Source organism: Ranitomeya variabilis, chromosome 2 (genome assembly GCF_051348905.1).
Source record: "Ranitomeya variabilis isolate aRanVar5 chromosome 2, aRanVar5.hap1, whole genome shotgun sequence".
NCBI classification, from domain to species: Eukaryota; Metazoa; Chordata; class Amphibia; order Anura; family Dendrobatidae; genus Ranitomeya; species Ranitomeya variabilis.
Genome location: NC_135233.1, coordinates 876,301,855 through 876,320,225, shown reverse-complemented (window position 1 = coordinate 876,320,225; position 18,371 = coordinate 876,301,855). Strand labels below are relative to the sequence as shown.

Here is an 18,371-nt window from a genome sequence, read left to right as displayed (position 1 = left end):
TAAAAGCACAACCCATTTTTTCGTCTAAAATTCTGCCGTTCGCTTCTGGACAGAATTCTATCACATTGCATATTCTCTGGCGTCTTCTCAGTAGACACCGCCAAATGGTGCACAGGTTTGCGCTCCCGCAGACGTCTATCGATCTGGATAGCCATTGTCATGGACTCATTCAGACCCGCAGGCACAGGGAACCCCACCATAACATCCTTAACGGCATCAGAGAGACCCTCTCTGAAATTCGCCGCCAGGGCGCACTCATTCCACTGAGTAAGCACAGACCATTTACGGAATTTTTGGCAGTATATTTCAACTTCATCTTGCCCCTGAGATAGGGACATCAAGGCTTTTTCCGCCTGAAGCTCTAAATGAGGTTCCTCATAAAGCAACCCCAAGGCCAGAAAAAACGCATCCACATTGAGCAACGCAGGATCCCCTGGAGCCAATGCAAAAGCCCAATCTTGAGGGTCGCCCCGGAGCAAGGAAATCACAATCCTGACCTGCTGAGCAGGATCTCCAGCAGAGTGAGATTTCAGGGACAAAAACAACTTGCAATTATTTTTGAAATTTTGAAAGCAAGATCTATTCCCCGAGAAAAATTCAGGCAAAGGAATTCTAGGTTCAGATATAGGAACATGAACAACAAAATCTTGTAAATTTTGAACTTTCGTGGTGAGATTATTCAAACCTGCAGCTAAACTCTGAATATCCATTTTAAACAGGTGAACACAGAGCCATTCCAGGATTAGAAGGAGAGAGAGAGAGGAAGGCTGCAATATAGGCAGACTTGCAAGTGATTCAATTGAAAGCACACTCAGAACTGAAGGAAAAAAAAAAAAAAAAAATTTTTCAGCAGACTTCTTTTTTCTCTCCTTTCTCTGCCAATTAATTTAACCCTTTGTGGGCCGGTCAAACTGTTATGGTTCTCAATGGCAAGAGAACATAGCCCAGCATACATAGGAACTAGCTCTTGGAAGGATGGAAACTTAAACTGACCATGAACTAAACCTGCCGCACAACTAACAGTAGCCGGGTAGCGTAGCCTGCGTTTTATCCCTAGACGCCCAGCGCCGGCCGGAGGACTAACTAATCCTGGCAGAGGAAAATATAGTCCTGGCTCACCTCTAGAGAAATTTCCCCGAAAGGCAGACAGAGGCCCCCACATATATTGGCGGTGATTTAAGATGAAAATGACAAACGTAGTATGAAAATAGGTTTAGCAAAATCGAGGTCCGCTTACTAGATAGCAGGAAGACAGAAAGGGTACTTTCATGGTCAGCTGAAAACCCTATCAATACACCATCCTGAAATTACTTTAAGACTCTAGTATTAACTCATAACATCAGAGTGGCAATTTCAGATCACAAGAGCTTTCCAGACACAGAAATGAAACTGCAGCTGTGAACTGGAACAAAATGCAAAAAACAAACAAGGACAAAAGTCCGACTTAGCTGGAAGTTGTCTGGTAGCAGGAACATGCACAGAAAGGCTTCTGATTACAATGTTGACCGGCATGGAAGTGACAGAGGAGCAAGGTTAAATAGCGACTCCCACATCCTGATGGGAACAGGTGAACAGAGGGGATGATGCACACAAGTTCAATTCCACCAGTGGCCACCGGGGGAGCCCAAATCCAATTTCACAACACTTCCCCATTGACTTGCATTGGGTTTCATGTTTCGGTCGATCCCCGACTTTTAGCGATAATCGGCCGACTGCACTCGACTCGACTCTGGACAAAGTCGGGTTTCACAAAACCCAACTCGACCTTAAAAAAATGAAAGTCGCTCAACCCGAGTGATCACTGAATTACCTTTACATCATGCACTATATACAGAGCACCAGTGTATAATGTCACCGGTGATCACTGTATTACCTGTACACAGACACTGCATACTAACTACAGATCTCCTGTGAATACTGGCACTTATAGTGATATTAGTATTTTTTTTTTTTACTGATCAGTATTGTAGCATTGAGTCACTATGTGGTGGTAATATGTTGTCCGGCCATGGTGTGGCGGTATTTGTTCCTTATATGTGCTATTATTTGGTCACTATGTGTTGGTAATATGTGGTGGTAATATGTCGTCTGGTCATGGTGCAGTGGTAATTGTCCCCTGTATGTGTTATTGGTCATTTTAAAAATTGAAAAATAAAAATATACCTAAATTGTATTGGATACTTTAACAAATGTTTAATAGGTTAGAGTAGGGTAGGGCCTGACCTTGTCGTGGTGGCGGCTTTAAAAATCTTTTGACTTTGGACAGTTCAAGGGGTGGAGGCGGGGCTGGGGTGGGGCTTGGCCAGAGTCTCAAGGGAGCCCTGAAAATTTTGCCAGTTTGGTGCCCCAAAATTCCTAGTGGCAGCCCTGCCATCTGGTAGATGCACGTTATAAAACCATATTCTGCCAGATGATTCCCACAATAGAAAGGACCCGCGAATGCTGGAGTATTAAAACGCATTTTTACACAACCTTAACCCCTTAGTGACAGAGTCAATTTGCTACTTAATGACCGAGACAATTTTTACAATTCTGACCACTGTCACTTTATGAGGTTGTAACTCTGGAACGCTTTAACAGATCCCGCTGATTCTAAGAATGTTTTTTCGTGACATATGGTACTTCATGATATTTGTAACATTTACTCGATATTACTTAGAATTATTTATGAAAAAACAAAAAAAAATTAAAATTTTGCAATTTTCAAACTTTTAATTTTTATGTTCTTAAATCAGAAAGATATGTCACATAAAATAGTTAATAAATACAATTCTGACCACTGTCACTCTATGAGGTTATTACTCTGGAACACTTTAATGGATCCTGATGATTCTGAGATTGTTATTTCGTGACATACTGAATTTGTGTTAGTGGTAAAATTTCTTTGCTATTTCTTACGCTTATTTATGAAAAAAGCGAAATATGCTGAAAATTTTTAAGATTTTGCAATTTTCAAACTTCGAATTTTTATACCCGTAAATCAGAGAGATATGTCACACAAGAGAGTTAATAAATAACATTTCCCACATATCTACTTTACATCAGCACAATTTCGGAAACAACATTTTTTTGTTAGGAAGTTATAAGGGTTAAAAGTTGACCAGCGATTTCTTATTTTTACAACAACATTTACAAAACCATTTTTTTAGGGACCATCTCACATTTAAAGTCACTTTGAGGGGTGTACATGACCAAAAATGCCTAAACATGACACCATTCTAAAAACTACACCCCTCAATGTGATAAAATCGACATTCAAGAAGTTTATTAACTCTTTACGTGCTTCACAGGAACTGAAACAATGTGGAAGGAAAAAATGAACATTTAACTTTTTTTTGCAAACATTTTAATTCAGAACCAATTTTTTTTATTTTCACAAGTGTATAAAGAGAAAATGAACCACAAAATGTATTGTGCAATTTCTCCTGAATACGTCGATACCCCATATATGGGGGTAAAAAACTGTTTGGGCTCAAGGCAGGGCTTGGAAGAGAAGGAGCACCGTTTGACTTTTTCAATGCAGAATTGGCTGGAATTGAGATCAGACGCCATGTCACGTTTGGAGAGCCCCTGATTTGCCTAAACAGTGGAAACCCCTCACAAGTGACACCATTTTGGAAACTAGACCCCTTAAGGAACCTATCTAGATGTGTGGTGAGCACTTTGAACCCCTAAGTGTTTCACAGAAGTTTATAACGTAGAGCCATGAAAATAAAAAATCACATTTTTTGCACAAAAATGATATTTTTGCCCCCAAGTTTTTATTTTCACAAGGGTAACAGGAGAAATTAGACCACAAACCCCATATTGACGTCATGTCGCATTTGGGGAGCCCCTGATGTGCCTAAACAGTGGAAACCCCTCACAATTGACCCTATTTTGGAAACTAGGCTCATTAAGGAACTTATTTAGATGTGTGGTGAGTAGTGTTGAGCGATACCGTCCGATACTTGAAAGTATCGGTATCGGAAAGTATCGGCCGATACCGGCAAAGTATCGGATCCAATCCGATACCGATACCCGATACCAATACAAGTCAATGGGACTCAAGTATCGGATGGTATCCCTGATTTTTCCCAGGGTCTGAAGGAGAGGAAACTCTCCTTCAGGCCCTGGGATCCATATTAATGTGTAAAAGAAAGAATTAAAATAAAAAATATTGCTATACTCACCTCTCCGACGCAGCCTGGACCTCACCGAGGGAACCGGCAGCGTTCTTTGCTTAAAATTTGCGCGTTTACTTCCTTCCGTGAAGTCCCGGCTTGTGATTGGTCGCGTGCCGCCCATGTGGCCGCGACGCGACCAATCACAGCAAGCCGTGACGTAATTTCAGGTCCTTCAGGATTTTAAAATTACGTTCTGGCTTGTGATTGGTCGCGTCACGGTCACATGGGCGACGCGACCAATCACAAGCCGTGACGTCACGGGAGGCAGGAAACGCGCGCATTTTAAAATGCGCGCGTGTCCTGCCTCCCGTGACGTCCCGGCTTGTGATTGGTCGCGTCGCGGCCACATGGGCGGCACGCGACCAATCACAAGCCGGGACTTCACGGAACGAAGTAAACGCGCGAATTTTAAGCAAAGAACGCTGCCGGTTCCCTCGGTGAGGTCCAGGCTGCGTCGGAGAGGTGAGCATAGCAATATTTTTATTTTAATTCTTTCTTTTACACATTATTACATTAATGTTGTTTCGATACCGATACCCGATACTACAAAAGTATCGGATCTCGGTATCGGAATTCCGATACCCGCAAGTATCGGCCGATACCCGATACTTGCGGTATCGGAATGCTCAACACTACTCACCACTAGTGTTGAGCATTCCGATACCGCAAGTATCGGGTATCGGCCGATACTTGCGGTATCGGAATTCTGATACCGAGTTCCGATACTTTTGTGATATCGGAAATCGGAATCGGATCCATATTCATGTAAAAAATACAGAATTAAAATAAAAAATAGGGATATACTCACCTCTCCGGCGGCCCCTGGACCTTACCGCTGTAACCGCCAGCCTCCGTTCCTAAGAATGAGGAGTTTAGGACCTTCGATGACGTCGCGGCTGATGTCGCAGCTTGTGATCGGTCGCGTAAGCGCTCATGTGACCGCTCACGCGACCAATCAGAAGCCGCAACGTCAGCCGTGACGGCATCGAAGGTCCTAAACTCCTCATTCTTAGGAACGGAGGCTGGCGGTTACAGCGGTAAGGTCCAGGGGCTGCCGGAGAGGTGAGTATATCCATATTTTTTATTTTAATTCTTTATTTTACACATAAATATGGATCCCAGGGCCTGAAGGAGAGTTTCCTCTCCTTCAGACCCTGGGAACCATCCAGGGATACCTTCCGATACTTGTGTCCCATTGACTTGCATTGGTATCGGGTATCGGTATCGGCGATATCCGATATTTTTCGGGTATCGGCCGATACTATCCGATACCGATACTTTCAAGCATCGGACGGTATCGCTCAACACTAGTGGTGAGCACTTTGAACCCCCAAGTGCTTCACAGAAATTTATAACGTAGAGCCGTGAAAATAAAAAATCCTTTTTTTTCCTCAAAAATGATTTTTTAGCTCACAATTTTTTATTTTTTCAAGAGTAACAGGAGAAATTGGACCCCAGAATTTGTTGTCCAGTTTGTACGCTGATACCCCATATGTGGGGGGACCACTGTTTGGGCACATGGCAGAGCTTGCAAGGAAGGTACGCCATTTTGGAATGCAGACTTTGATAGAATAATCTGTTGGCATTATGTTGCATTTGCAGGGCCCCTGATGTACCTAATCGGTAGAAACCACACACAAGTGACCCCATTCGTCGTTGTGAAAATAAAAAAAAAATTTTTTCCACAAAAATGATTTTTTTTAGCCCCCAATTTTTTATTTTCCCAAGGGTAACAGGAGAAATTGGACCCCAACAGTTGTTGTCCAATTTGTCCTGAGCACGTTGATACCCCATGTGTGGGATCCCATTGTTAGGGCACACATCGGGGCTCGAAAGGGAAGTAGTGATGTTTTAAAATGCAGACTTTTATGGAATGGTCTGCGGGTGTCATGTTGCATTTCCAGAGCCCCTGATGTACCTAAACAGTAGAAACCCCCCACAAGTGACCCCACTTTGGAAACTAGACCCCCCAAGAAACTTATCTAGATATGTGGGAGCATTTTGAACACCCGAGTGTTTCACAGAAGTTTGACGCAGAGCCGTGAAAATAAAAAAAAAAATTCCACAAAAATTTCCCCTTTTTTTAATTTTTGCAAGAGTAACAGGAGAAACTGGACGCCAAAAATTGTTGTCCAATTAGTACTTAGTACGCTGATGCCGCATATGTGGGTTAAACCACTGTTTGGGTGCACGGCAGAGCTCAGAAGGGAGGGCACACCATTTGACTTTTTGAGCGCAAAATTGGCTGTCACGTTTGGAGACCCCCTGATCTACCTAAACAGTGGAAACCCCCCAATTCTCACTCCAACCCTCACCCCAACACAACCCTAACCCTAATCCCAACCCGATCCATAATTCTAATCACAACCCTAACCATAACCCCAATCACAACCCTAACCCCAGAACACCCCTAACCCTAATCCCAACCCTAACCATAACTCTAATCAAAACCCTAAGCCCAACACACCCCTAATCCTAATCTCAACCCTAATCTCAAACCTAACACTAAACCCAATACACCCCTAATCCTAATCCCAACCCTAACCATAACCCTAATCCGAAACCTAACCCTAATCCCAAACGTAACCCTAATGCCAACCCTAACCCTAATGCCAACCCTAACCCTAATAAAAACCCTAATCCCAAACTTAACCCTAACCCCAACTCTAACCCTAAATCTAGCCTCAACCCTAGCCCTAACACCATCTTTAGCCCCAACCCTAACCCTAACCCTAACTTTAGCCCCAACCCTAACCCTAGCCATAACCCTAACCCTGGCCCCAACCCTAACCCTAGCTTTAGCCCCGACCTGTTATGATCTGGTGGCCTAGGAGCAGCATGAGACGTACCCTGGAGAAGGTGGTACCTGTACTGACCACGCACCCTGAACTTAACACCGCAACTAGAAGTAGCCGTGGGATGTTCCTGACACTCCCTAGACACCTCGTCACAGCTGGAGGACTAAATACCCCTAAAGATAGAAAAGGGAAAACTATCTTGCCTCTGAGAAAATCCCCAAAGGATAGACAGCCCCCCACAAATATTGACGGTGAGAGGAGAGGGAATTAACATACACAGACTGAAATCAGGATTTAGCAAAGGAGGCCATTCTAGCTAGATAGAAAAGATAGGACAGAGTACTATGCGGTCAGTATTAAAATACTAGAAAATATCCACCACAGAAAATACAAAGTCTCACATTTAACTAAAGATATAGAGGGTATATCTGCATCTCCAGAGATACCAGCTTGGATGAGCAAGTCCTTATACAAACCAAGCTGGACAAGACAAAACATAGAAATGCACTTGAACTATAAAGCCACAGCATGTGGACTGCAAAAACAAAACCAGAACTTATCTTTGTAGAAATGAACTGCAAAGCAGGACAGACCAGGCAGAGATGTGAATCCTCCAAAAACAATGGACAACTGGCACTGACTAAAGGGTGGAACAAAACTAAATAGCCCAGAGAAATGCATTAAGTGGGCCCACCTGATGAAATGCTGTGATTGAAGACAGCAGCGCTACCACTTATAACCACTGGAGGGAGCCCAAGAGCAGAATTCACAACACTGACCCTAACCCTAGCCCTAAACCTAATTGGAAAATGGAAATATATACTTTTTTATTGTATTATTTTTTCCTAACTAAGGGGGTGATAAAGGAAGGGTTTATTTACTATTTTTTTTTCATCACTGTGATAGGATCTATCACAGTGACCAAAATGAAACAAGAGGAAGAATTTTCCTCTGCCAGCCAGCAGACCACGGCAGGCGCACTGTGCATTCGCCCGCCATTTTCTTACCGGAGGAAGAAGCCGGCAGCCAGGAGAAGAAGCAGGAGGACCCAGGGACAAAGGTAAGTATGACAGGGTCCCTGATTCCCCTATTTCTCTGTCCTCTGATGTGCAATCACATTGGAGGACAGAGAAATGTAATGGCAAATCGCGGGGTTTTTTTTGCGGTCACCGGTAAATGGCTAATGGTAAAAACCATCCCGAATCATGTTCTCTGGGGTCTCACCTACCCCCGGCAACCGAAACCTCAGAGAAAATCTGACTCTGGGGGGCGCGATACACTTTTTCCACAGCGCCGTTAATTAATGGCGCTGTGGTTTAAGTACCCTTAACTACCGCCGTTAAAACATGTATCGGCGGTCGCTAAGGGGTTAAGAGAGCTTTCACCCAAGACAGCAGTGAAGCACACAGTGCACATCGCAGGTCTAGGCTTCCAACCTCCGGCATGCCAATTTGTCAATGCCAAAACATTAGCAGCAGCAGCAACAGTAGTGGTGGAAGTGGAAGAAGACATTTCTGTGAGTCCTTTGACACTTTTTTTTAGACCAACTTGTGCACCAGCACAACAGAGTCCAAGTCTTACACTTGGTGAATGAATGGAGAGGATGGTGAAGGAGTATCTACAGTATAAATACCATCAGGGAGGGTTTGGACCCTTTTACACTTTGGTCTTCCAAAATGAATGAGTGGCCTGAGCTCGCTTCACTTGCCTTGGGGTTTTTATCATGCCTGGCAGCCAGAGTTCCCTCAGAACGAGTCTTCAGCGCTGCTGGTGGTATCCTGACGGATAAGCGCAGCCAGCTGTCCCCTGAAAGTGTAGACCACCTAACTTTCATCATTATGAACACGTCATGGATCTCCAAGGACTTTTGTACCCCAATTGCAGACCATACAGACTAGGTGATATTGCATTTTTTAGTGTGATGCATTAATGTCACGTAACTGCACTCTGTGATATCTTTAGTGTGGCTTCTGTGCCTACTGTGGCTGTTGCTGTTACTGATGTTAACTCAAATTTATGAAAATGTGAACAGTCATGGTTGGTCTACATCTGCTGGTTTAGCTGTAGTGGAAGACATCTCGGTCCCAATTATACTATTTCTATTCCCGTGACAGTTATTCCACTTTGGTTGTGTCAGGCCCTCATTTTTTAAAATGTGAACACTCCTGGTTGGTGTCCTTCTGATGGATTGGGTGTAGTGGAATAACTGTAGGTCCCTATTATACTATTTCTACTCTCGTGAAATTGATGCCACTTCTGTGCTGTAAGGCCCACATTTGTTTAAATGTGAACACTCCTGGTTGGATGTCCATCTGCTGGATTGGGTGTTGTGGAAGACCTGTCAGTCGTACTATACTATTTCTACTTTTGTGAAATTGATGCCACTTGTGGTTTAAGGCCAACATTTGTTTAAATGTGAACACTCCTGGTTGCTTGTACATCTGCTTGATTGTGTGTAGTGGAAGGCCTGTCGGTCCCTATTATACTATTTCTATTGTGGTAAAATTGGTGCCACATTTGTGGTGTCTGCCAGTAATTTTTTGAAACATGAACACTATTGGTTGTGTGTCCATCTGTTGGATTTGGTGTAGTGGAAGACCTGTCTGTAATGCTGCCGCAGTGCAGTATCGTGCATAGAATTATAGAATGGTAGAGTTGGAAGGGACCTCCTGGGTCATCTCGTCCAACACCCTGCTCAAAGCAGGATTCACTAAATCATCCCAGACAGATGTCTGTCCAGCCTCTGTTTGAAGACTTCCATTGAAGGAGAACTCACTCACCACCTCTTGTGGCAGCCTGTTCCACTCATTGATCACCCTAACTGTCAAAAAGTTTTTTCTAATATCTATCTGTGTCTCCTCCCATTCAGTTTCATCCCATTGCTTCTAGTCTTTCCTTGTGCAAACGAGAATAAAGATGATTCTTCTAGAATGTGACAGCCCTTGAGATATTTGTAGACCGCTATTAAGTCTCCTCTCAGTCTGCTTTTTTGCAAGCTAAACAATCCCAAATCCTGTAAATGTTCCTCATAGGACATGGTTTGCAGACCGGTCACCATTTTGGTTGCTCTTCTCCGAACTTGCTCCAGTTTGTTGATGTCTTTTTTAAAATGTGGTGCCCAAAACTGGACACTGTATTCCAGATGAGGTCTGACCAAAGAGGAGTAGAGGGCAATAATGACTTTATGTTATCTAGACTGTATACTTCTGTTAATACATCCTAGAATTGCATTTGCCTTTTTTGCTGCTGCATCACACTGTTGACTCATGTTCAGTCTGTGATCTATTAGTATACCCAAGTCTTTTTTACATGTGCTGTTGCTTAGTTCTATTCCTCCCATTCTGTATATGCTTTTTCATTTTTATTGCCCAGATGCAGTACTTTGCATTTTTCCTTGTTAACCCCATTCTGCCATTGGACGTACTATTCCGTCCATGTGGGGTGGGCCCTAATTCCCAAGGACGGATTAGTACGTCCAGCGCGATCGGCCGCGCTCACGGGGGGAGCGCGGCCGATCGCGGCCGGGTGTCAGCTGATTATCACAGCTGACATCCGGCACTATGTGCCAGGAGCGGTCACGGACCTCCCCCGGCACACTAACCCCCGGCACACCGCCATCAAACATGATCGCTGTGTGCCGGCGGTACAGGGAAGCATCGCGCAGGGAGGGGGCTCCCTGCGGGCTTCCCTGAGACCCCCGGAGCAACACGATGTAATTGCGTTGCTGCGAGGGTCTCTTACCTCCTATCCCTGCAGACCCCAGATCCAAAATGGCCACGGAGCTACATCCGGATCCTGCAGGGATTACTTCCGGGTGCAGACCAGGCTCTGGTAAGCCTGCAGCACTGGAACTCAGATCGGTGATCTGACAGAGTGCTGTGCAAATTGTAAGATCACCGATCTGTGATGTCCCCCCCTGGGACAAAGTAAAAAAGTTAAAAAAAATTTTTCCATAAGTGTAAAAAAAAAAGAAAAAAAAAATCTTAAATAAATAAATTAAAAAAAAATATTCCCATAAATACATTTCTTTATCTAAATAAAAAAATCAAACAATAAAAGTACACATATTTAGTATCTCCACGTCGGTAACGACCCCACCTATAAAACTATATCACTACTTAACCCCTTCAGTGAACAACGTAAAAAAAACCAAAAAAAACGAGCCAAAAAACAACGCTTTATTCTCATACCGCCAAACAAAAAGTGGAATAACACGTGATTAAAAAGACGGATATAAATAACCATGGTACCACTGAAAACATCATCTTATCCCACAAAAAACGGGCTGCCATACAGCATCATCAGCAAAAAAATAAAAAAGTTATAGTCCTCAGAATAAAGCAATGACAAAATAATTATTTTTTCTATAAAATAGTTTTTATCGTATAAAAGCGCCAAAACATAAAAAACTGATATAAATGAGGCATCACTGTAATCGTACTGACCCGAAGAATAAAATTGCTTTATCAATTTTACCAAACGCGGAACGGTATAAACGCCTCCCCCAAAAGAAATTAATGAATAGCTGGTTTTTGGTCATTCTGCCTCACAAAAATCGGAATAAAAAGCGATCAAAATACTCCCGTGCCCGAACATGTTACCAATAAAAACGTCAACTCGTCCCACAAAAAACAAGACCTCACATGACTCTGTGGACCAAAATATGGAAAAATTATAGCTCTCAAAATGTGGTAACGCAAAAAATATTTTTTGCAATAAAAAGCGTCTTTCAGTGTGTGACGGCTGCCAATCATAAAAATCCGCTAAAAAACCCACTATAAAAGTAAATCAATCCCCCCTACATCACTCGCTTAGTTAGGGAAAAATTAAAAAAATTAAAAAAATGTATTTATTTCCATTTTCCCATTAGGGCTAGGGTTAGGGCTAGGGCTAGTGCTAGGGCTAGGGTAAGGGCTAGGGTTAGGGCTAGGGTTAGGATTAGGGCTAGGGCTAGGGATAGGGCTAGTGTTAGGGTTAGGGCTAGGGTTAGGGCTAGGGTTAGGGCTAGGGTTAGGGTTAGGGCTAGGGTTAGGGTTAGGGCTAGGGTTGGGGCTAGGGTAAAGGCTACAGTTAGGGTTGGGGCTAAAGTTAGGGTTAGGGTTGGGGCTGAAATAATAGGGTTTGGATTACATTTACGGTTGGGAATAGGGTTGGGATTAGGGTTAGGGGTGTGTCTGGGTTAGAGGTGTGGTTAGGGTTACCGTTGGGATTAGGGTTAGGGGTGTGTTTGGATTAGGGTTTCAGTTATAATTGGGGGGTTTCCACTGTTTAGGCACATCAGGGGCTCTCCAAACGCGACATGGCGTCCGATCTCAATTCCAGCCATTTCTGCATTGAAAAAGTAAAACAGTGCTCCTTCCCTTCTGAGCTCTCCCATGCGCCCAAACAGGGGTTTACCCCAACATATGGGGTATCAGCGTACTCGGATCACATTGGAGAACAACTTTTGGGGTCCAATTTCTCCTGTTACCCTCGGGAAAATAGAAAACTGGGGGCTAAAAAATATTTTTGGGGGGAATTTTTTTTTTTTAAATTTTCATGGCTCTGCGTTATAAACTGTAGTGAAACACTTGGGGGTTCAAAGTTCTCACAGCACAACTAGATAAGTTCCTAGGGGGGTCTATTTTCCAATATTGGGGGGTTTCTACTGTTTAGGTACATTAGGGGCTCTGCAAACGCAATGTGACGCCTGCAGACCAATCCATCTAAGTCTGCATTCCAAATGATGCTCCTTCCCTTCCAAGCTCTGCCATGCACTCAAACGGTGGTTCCCCCCCACATATCAGGTATCAGCGTACTCACGACAAATTGGACAACAATATTTAGGGTCCAATTTCTCCTGTTACCCTTGGAAAAATTCAAAACTGGGGGCTAAAAAATAATTTTTGTGGAAAAAAAATATTTTTTATTTGCACGGCTCTGCGTTATAAACTGTATTGAAACACTTGGGGGTTCAAAGCTCTCACAACACATCTAGATGAGTTCCTTAGGGGGTCTACTTTCCAAAATGGTGTCACTTTTGGGGAGGTTTTACTGTTTAGGTACATTAGGGGCTCTGCAAACGCAATGTGACGCATGCAGAGCATTCTATCTAAGTCTGCATTCCAAATTGCTCTCCATCCCTTCCGAGCCCTCCCATGCGCCCAAACGGTGATTCCCCCCACATATGGGGTATCAGCGTACTCACGACAAATTTAACAACAACTTTTCGGGTCCAATTTCTCCTGTTACCCTCGGGAAAATACAATACTGGGGGCTAAAAAATAATTTTTGTGGGAAAAAATTTTTGTTTCATTTTTACGGCTCTGCATTATACACTTCTGTGAAGCACTTGGTGGGTCAAAGTGCTCACCACACCTCTAGATAAGTTCCTTAGGGGGTCTACTTTCCAAAATGGTGTCACTTGGGGGGGTTTCAATGTTTAGGCACATCAGTGGCTCTCCAGACGCCAGAGTCCGATCTCAATTCCTGTCAATTTTGCAGTGAAAAGTCAAACGGCGCTCCTTCCCTTCCAAGCTCTCCCATGCGCCCAAACAGTGGTTTACCCCCACATATGGGGTATCAGCGTACTCAGGACAAATTGTACAACAACGTTTAGGGTCCAATTTCTTCTCTTACCCTTGGGAAAAAAAATTGGGGGCGAAAAGATAATTTTTTTGAAAAAATATGATTTTTTATTTTTACGGTTCTGCATTATAAACTTCTGTGAAGCACTTGGTGGGTCAAAGTGCTCACCACTAGGGTTGAGCGAAACGGGTCAGCCATTTTCAGAAGTCGCCGACTTTTGGCAAAGTCGGGTTTCATGAAACCCGACCCGACCCCTGTGTGGGGTCGGCCATGAGGTCGGCGATCTTCTGAATCTGGTATCGGAATTCCGATACCGAGTTCCGATATGTTTGCGATATCGGAAATCGGTATCAGAATCCACATTTAAGTGTAAAATAAAGAATTAAAATAAAAAATATTGATATACTCACCTCTCCGGAGGCCCCTGGACATCGCCGCTGGTAACCGGCAGCCTTCTTTGCTTAAAATGAGCGCGTTTAGGGCCTTCCATGATGTCACGGCTTCTGATTGGTCACGTGCCGCTCATGTGACCGCCACGCGACCAATCACATGCCGTGACGTAATTCTCAGGTCCTAAATTCCTAATTTAGGAATTTAGGACCTGAGAATTACGTCACGGCTTGTGATTGGTCGCGTGAGCGGTCACATGGGCGGCCGCGACCAATCACAAGCCGTGACGTCATCTAAGGCCCTTCACGTGCTCATTCTTAAGAAGGAAGGCTGCCGGAAAGAAGCAGGGCACGTCCGAGGGTGAGTATATACTTAGTAGGAATATACTCACCCTCGGCCTTCCTTTCTAAGAATGAGCACGTGAAGGGCCTTAGATGACGTCACAGCTTGTGATTGGTCGCGGCCGCCCATGTGACCGCTCACGCGACCAATCACAAGCCGTGACGTCACCGCAGGTCATTCACGCGCTCATTCTTAGGAAGGAAGGCTGCCGGTTAGTACCAGGGCTCGTCCGGGGGTGAGTATATCAATATTTTTTATTTTGATTCTTTATTTTACACTTAAATATGGTTCCCAGGGCCTGAAGGAGAGTTTCCTCTCCTTCAGACCCTGGGAACCATAGTATCCCATTGCACTGCATAGGGTTTCGGGTTTCGGCCGACCCCGACCCCGACTTTTTTATAGGATCGGCCGATTTCACTCGACCCGACTTTTGATAAAGTCGGGTTTCGTGAAACCCGACCCGATCCTATAAAAATAAAAGTCGCTCAACCCTACTCACCACACCTCTAGATCAGTTCCTTAGGGGGTCTACTTTCCAAAATGGTGTCACTTGTGGGGGGTTTCAATGTTTAGGCACATCAGGGGCTCTCCAAACGCAACATGGCGTCCCATCTCAATTCCGGTCAATTTTGCATTGAAAAGTTAAATGGCACTCCTTCGCTTCCGAGCTCTGTCATGCGCCCAAACAGTGGTTTACCCCCATATATGGGGTATTAGCGTACTCAGGAAAAATTGTACAACATCTTTTGGGGTCCATTTTCTCCTGTTACCTTTGGTAAAATAAAATAAATTGGAGCTGAAATAAATTTTCTGTGAAAAAAAGTTAAATGTTCATTTTTATTTAAACATTCCAAAAATTCCTGTGAAACACCTGAAGGGTTAATAAACTTCTTGAATGTGATTTTGAGCACCTTGAGGGGTGCAGTTTTTAGAATGGTGTCACACTTGGTTATTTTCTATCATATAGACCCCTCAAAACTACTTCAAATGAGATGTGGTCCCTAAAAAAAATGGTGTTGTAAAAATGAGAAATTGCTGGTCAACTTTTAACCCTTATAACTCCCTAACAAAAAAAATTTTGGTTCCAAAATTGTGCTGATGTAAAGTAGACATGGTGCAAATGTTACTTATTAAGTATTTTGTGTGACACATCACTGTGATTTAATTGCATAAAAATTCAAAGTTGGAGAATTGCGAAATTTTCTAAATTTTTGCCAAATTTCCGTTTTTTTCACAAATAAACGCAGGTAATATCAAAGAAATTTTACCACTATCATGAAGTACAATATGTCACGAGAAAACAGTGTCAGAATCACCAGGATTTGTTGAAGCGTTCCAGAGTTATAACCTCATAAAGGGACAGTGGTCAGAATTGTAAAAATTGGCCTGGTCATTAACGTGCAAACCACCCTTGGGGGTGAAGGGGTTAAAAACCATTCTGTTAGTTGCTGCCCACTGCTCCAGTTTATTTATATCTTTTTGAATCCTCTCTCTCTCTTCCCTAGTATTAGCTACCCCTCCTAGCTTTGTGTCATCAGCAAATTCAATCAGTTTACCCTCAATTCCTTCATCTAAATCATTGATAAAGATGTTGAACAATACAGGGCCCAGGACAAAGCTTTGTGGTACCCCACTTGAGACATTCTTCCAACTGGATGTGCAGCTATTTATGACCACTCTTTGGGTCCGATCACTAAGCCATTTATGAATCCACCTAACAGTTGCCTTGTCATCCTATACCACGGGGGATGCTGGTTAGGGAAGATAGGTTGTACTCACAGTGTAACACTACAGTGCGGCAGGGCAGGTGACACTAGGTGGCGAGAGTGGTCAGACAAGCCGGGTCAGGAACTGACAGGAAACGCAGTACCAGGGGAAATAGCAATACACATGGTCAGATACAAGGTAAAGTTGGAGCCAGTCAGGAGCGGAGATGTCAAAGACATGAGAAAGAAAAACAGGTCAGAGGACAAGCTGGGTCAGATACCAAGGTCAGAGCATGGGGACCACACAGCAAGACGAGTGGGGAAGTAGGAATGGGAAGTGAGGGGAACTGAGTAAATGGGCAGAGAGCAAATCAGGGTGTAACGGGTTGGGTGTCCATCTTACAGATATGGTGTACTGGAAGACCTGTCAGACTCTATTATACTCTTTCTACTCTGGCTAAATTGATGCCACTTTTGTGGTGTCTGCTAGTATTTTTTGGAAATGTGAACCCTCTTGGTTGGGTGTCCACCTGCTAGATTGGGTGTAGTGGAACATCTGTCAATCCTTATTATACTATCCATACTTTTGTGAGATTGATGCCACTTTGGTATTGTCTGCCAATAATTTAGGAAAATTTAAACACACCTGGTTGGGTTTCCATATGCTGGATTGGGTGTAGTGGAAGACCTTTAAGTCCCTGTTATACTATTTCTACTGTGATGAAATTGATGCCATTTTTGTGGTGTCGGCCAGTAATGTTTTGAAATGTGAACACTCCTGGTTGTGTGTCCATCTGTTGAATTGGGTGTAATGGAAGACCTGTTGGTCTTTATTATACTATTTCTACTCTCGTGAAATTGATACCACTTCTGTGGTGTAAGGCCCTCATTTGTTTAAATCTGAACTCTCCTGGCTGGGTGTCCATCTTCTGGATTCGGTGATGTGGAAGACCTGTCGGTCCCTATTATACTATTTCTACTGTGGTGAAATTGATGCCACTTTTGTGATGTCTGCCAGCAATTTTTGGAAATGTGAACACTCCTAGTTGTGTATCCATCTGTTCAAATGGGTGTAGTGGAAGACCTGTCAGTGCCTGTTATACTATTTCTACTCTCGTGAAATTTATGCCACTCCTGTGGTGTAAGGTCCTCATTTGTTTAAATGTGAACACTCCTGGTTGGGTGTCCATCTGCTGGATTGGGTGAAGTGAAAGACCTGTCTGTTCCTGTTATACTATTTCTACTGTGGTGAAATTGATGTCACTTTTGTGGTGTCTGCCAGTAATTTTTTGAATTATGAACACTCCTGGTTTTGTGTCCATCTGTTGGATTGGGTGTAGTGGAAGACCTGTCGATCTCTATTATACTATCTATACTGTGGTGAATTTGATGCCACTTTGGCATTGTCTGTCAATAATTTTTGTAAATGTAAACACTCCTGATTGGGTCTCCTTCATGCTTGTTGCCTGTAGTAGTAGACCTCCGAGACCGTCAAGCATCCACTTCCTTGGACTCAACATGTTACTAACTTACTACCCTTAAATTTTTCTAACAATGGTAGTCTACAAAACTGATATTTGTGCCACCTGAGTGTGGCTCAGCATGAAAGCAGGTAGAGGTGTTGCATGTGGTCAGGGTTGCCACTTGGAATTTCGGGGCCCCATACTGGCAAAATTTTCAGGCCCCCCTTGAGACTCCACCCAGGCTCCACCCCAGCCCCACCTCCACTTCTCGAAATGGCCACAGTCCCACTGCTCTCTTTGAAAAATTCCACTTCTCACAATCGCACATTAACATTTCCCATCACCAGATCACACATATAGCCAGCAGCTTTTGTTTTGGCCATAAGATTCCTCACGGCAATAGAGTAACTGAACCTGCATCTCTGATACAGGTTCAGTTACTGCACAGGCAGAATCCTGCCGCTGGAGCCCGGAGCAGAAGAGACAGGGCTTGATGTAGGCCCTCTCTGTTGATTGTGCCCCATATGCCACTCAGGGCAGTAATGCCCTGATGGCGGCCCTGCATGTGGTATCAGGGATCCCAGCAAAGGAGGCCTACACCGATCCCTCACTGACCTAGTCTTACTGTGACTTTCAATTGAAAGCTGTAAATGCTCTTCCAGACCCCGATACCTCATGCCTGGCTGATTGCTGCAGTGCCATGCTGCAATTTGTACTGTGGGTGAATTGAGGTCACTTTCCTGGTGTCTGTCCCTCATTTGATGTGTTTTGGCTGCATGTGTTGGAGCTGTTATAAGGTGTTGTGCATGCATTTGTTTTTGTCTCCCATTGAGATGAATGGCATTCGGTAATGTTATGCAAATATTTGAAGAATTAATTGGCGAATATTGGCAATTCGGCAATCGTAATTCAAACCAAACATTGAAAATTTGCTTATCT

At 43.7% G+C, this 18,371-nt stretch overlaps 1 protein-coding gene across 1 annotated transcript in view; it reads left to right on the top strand.

Annotated features, from left to right (window-relative positions):
- The window catches only part of LOC143808072 (putative cation-transporting ATPase 13A4), a 506,094-nt gene that overhangs the window by 400,839 nt on the left and 86,884 nt on the right, over positions 1-18,371 (top strand). The window lies entirely within an intron of this gene.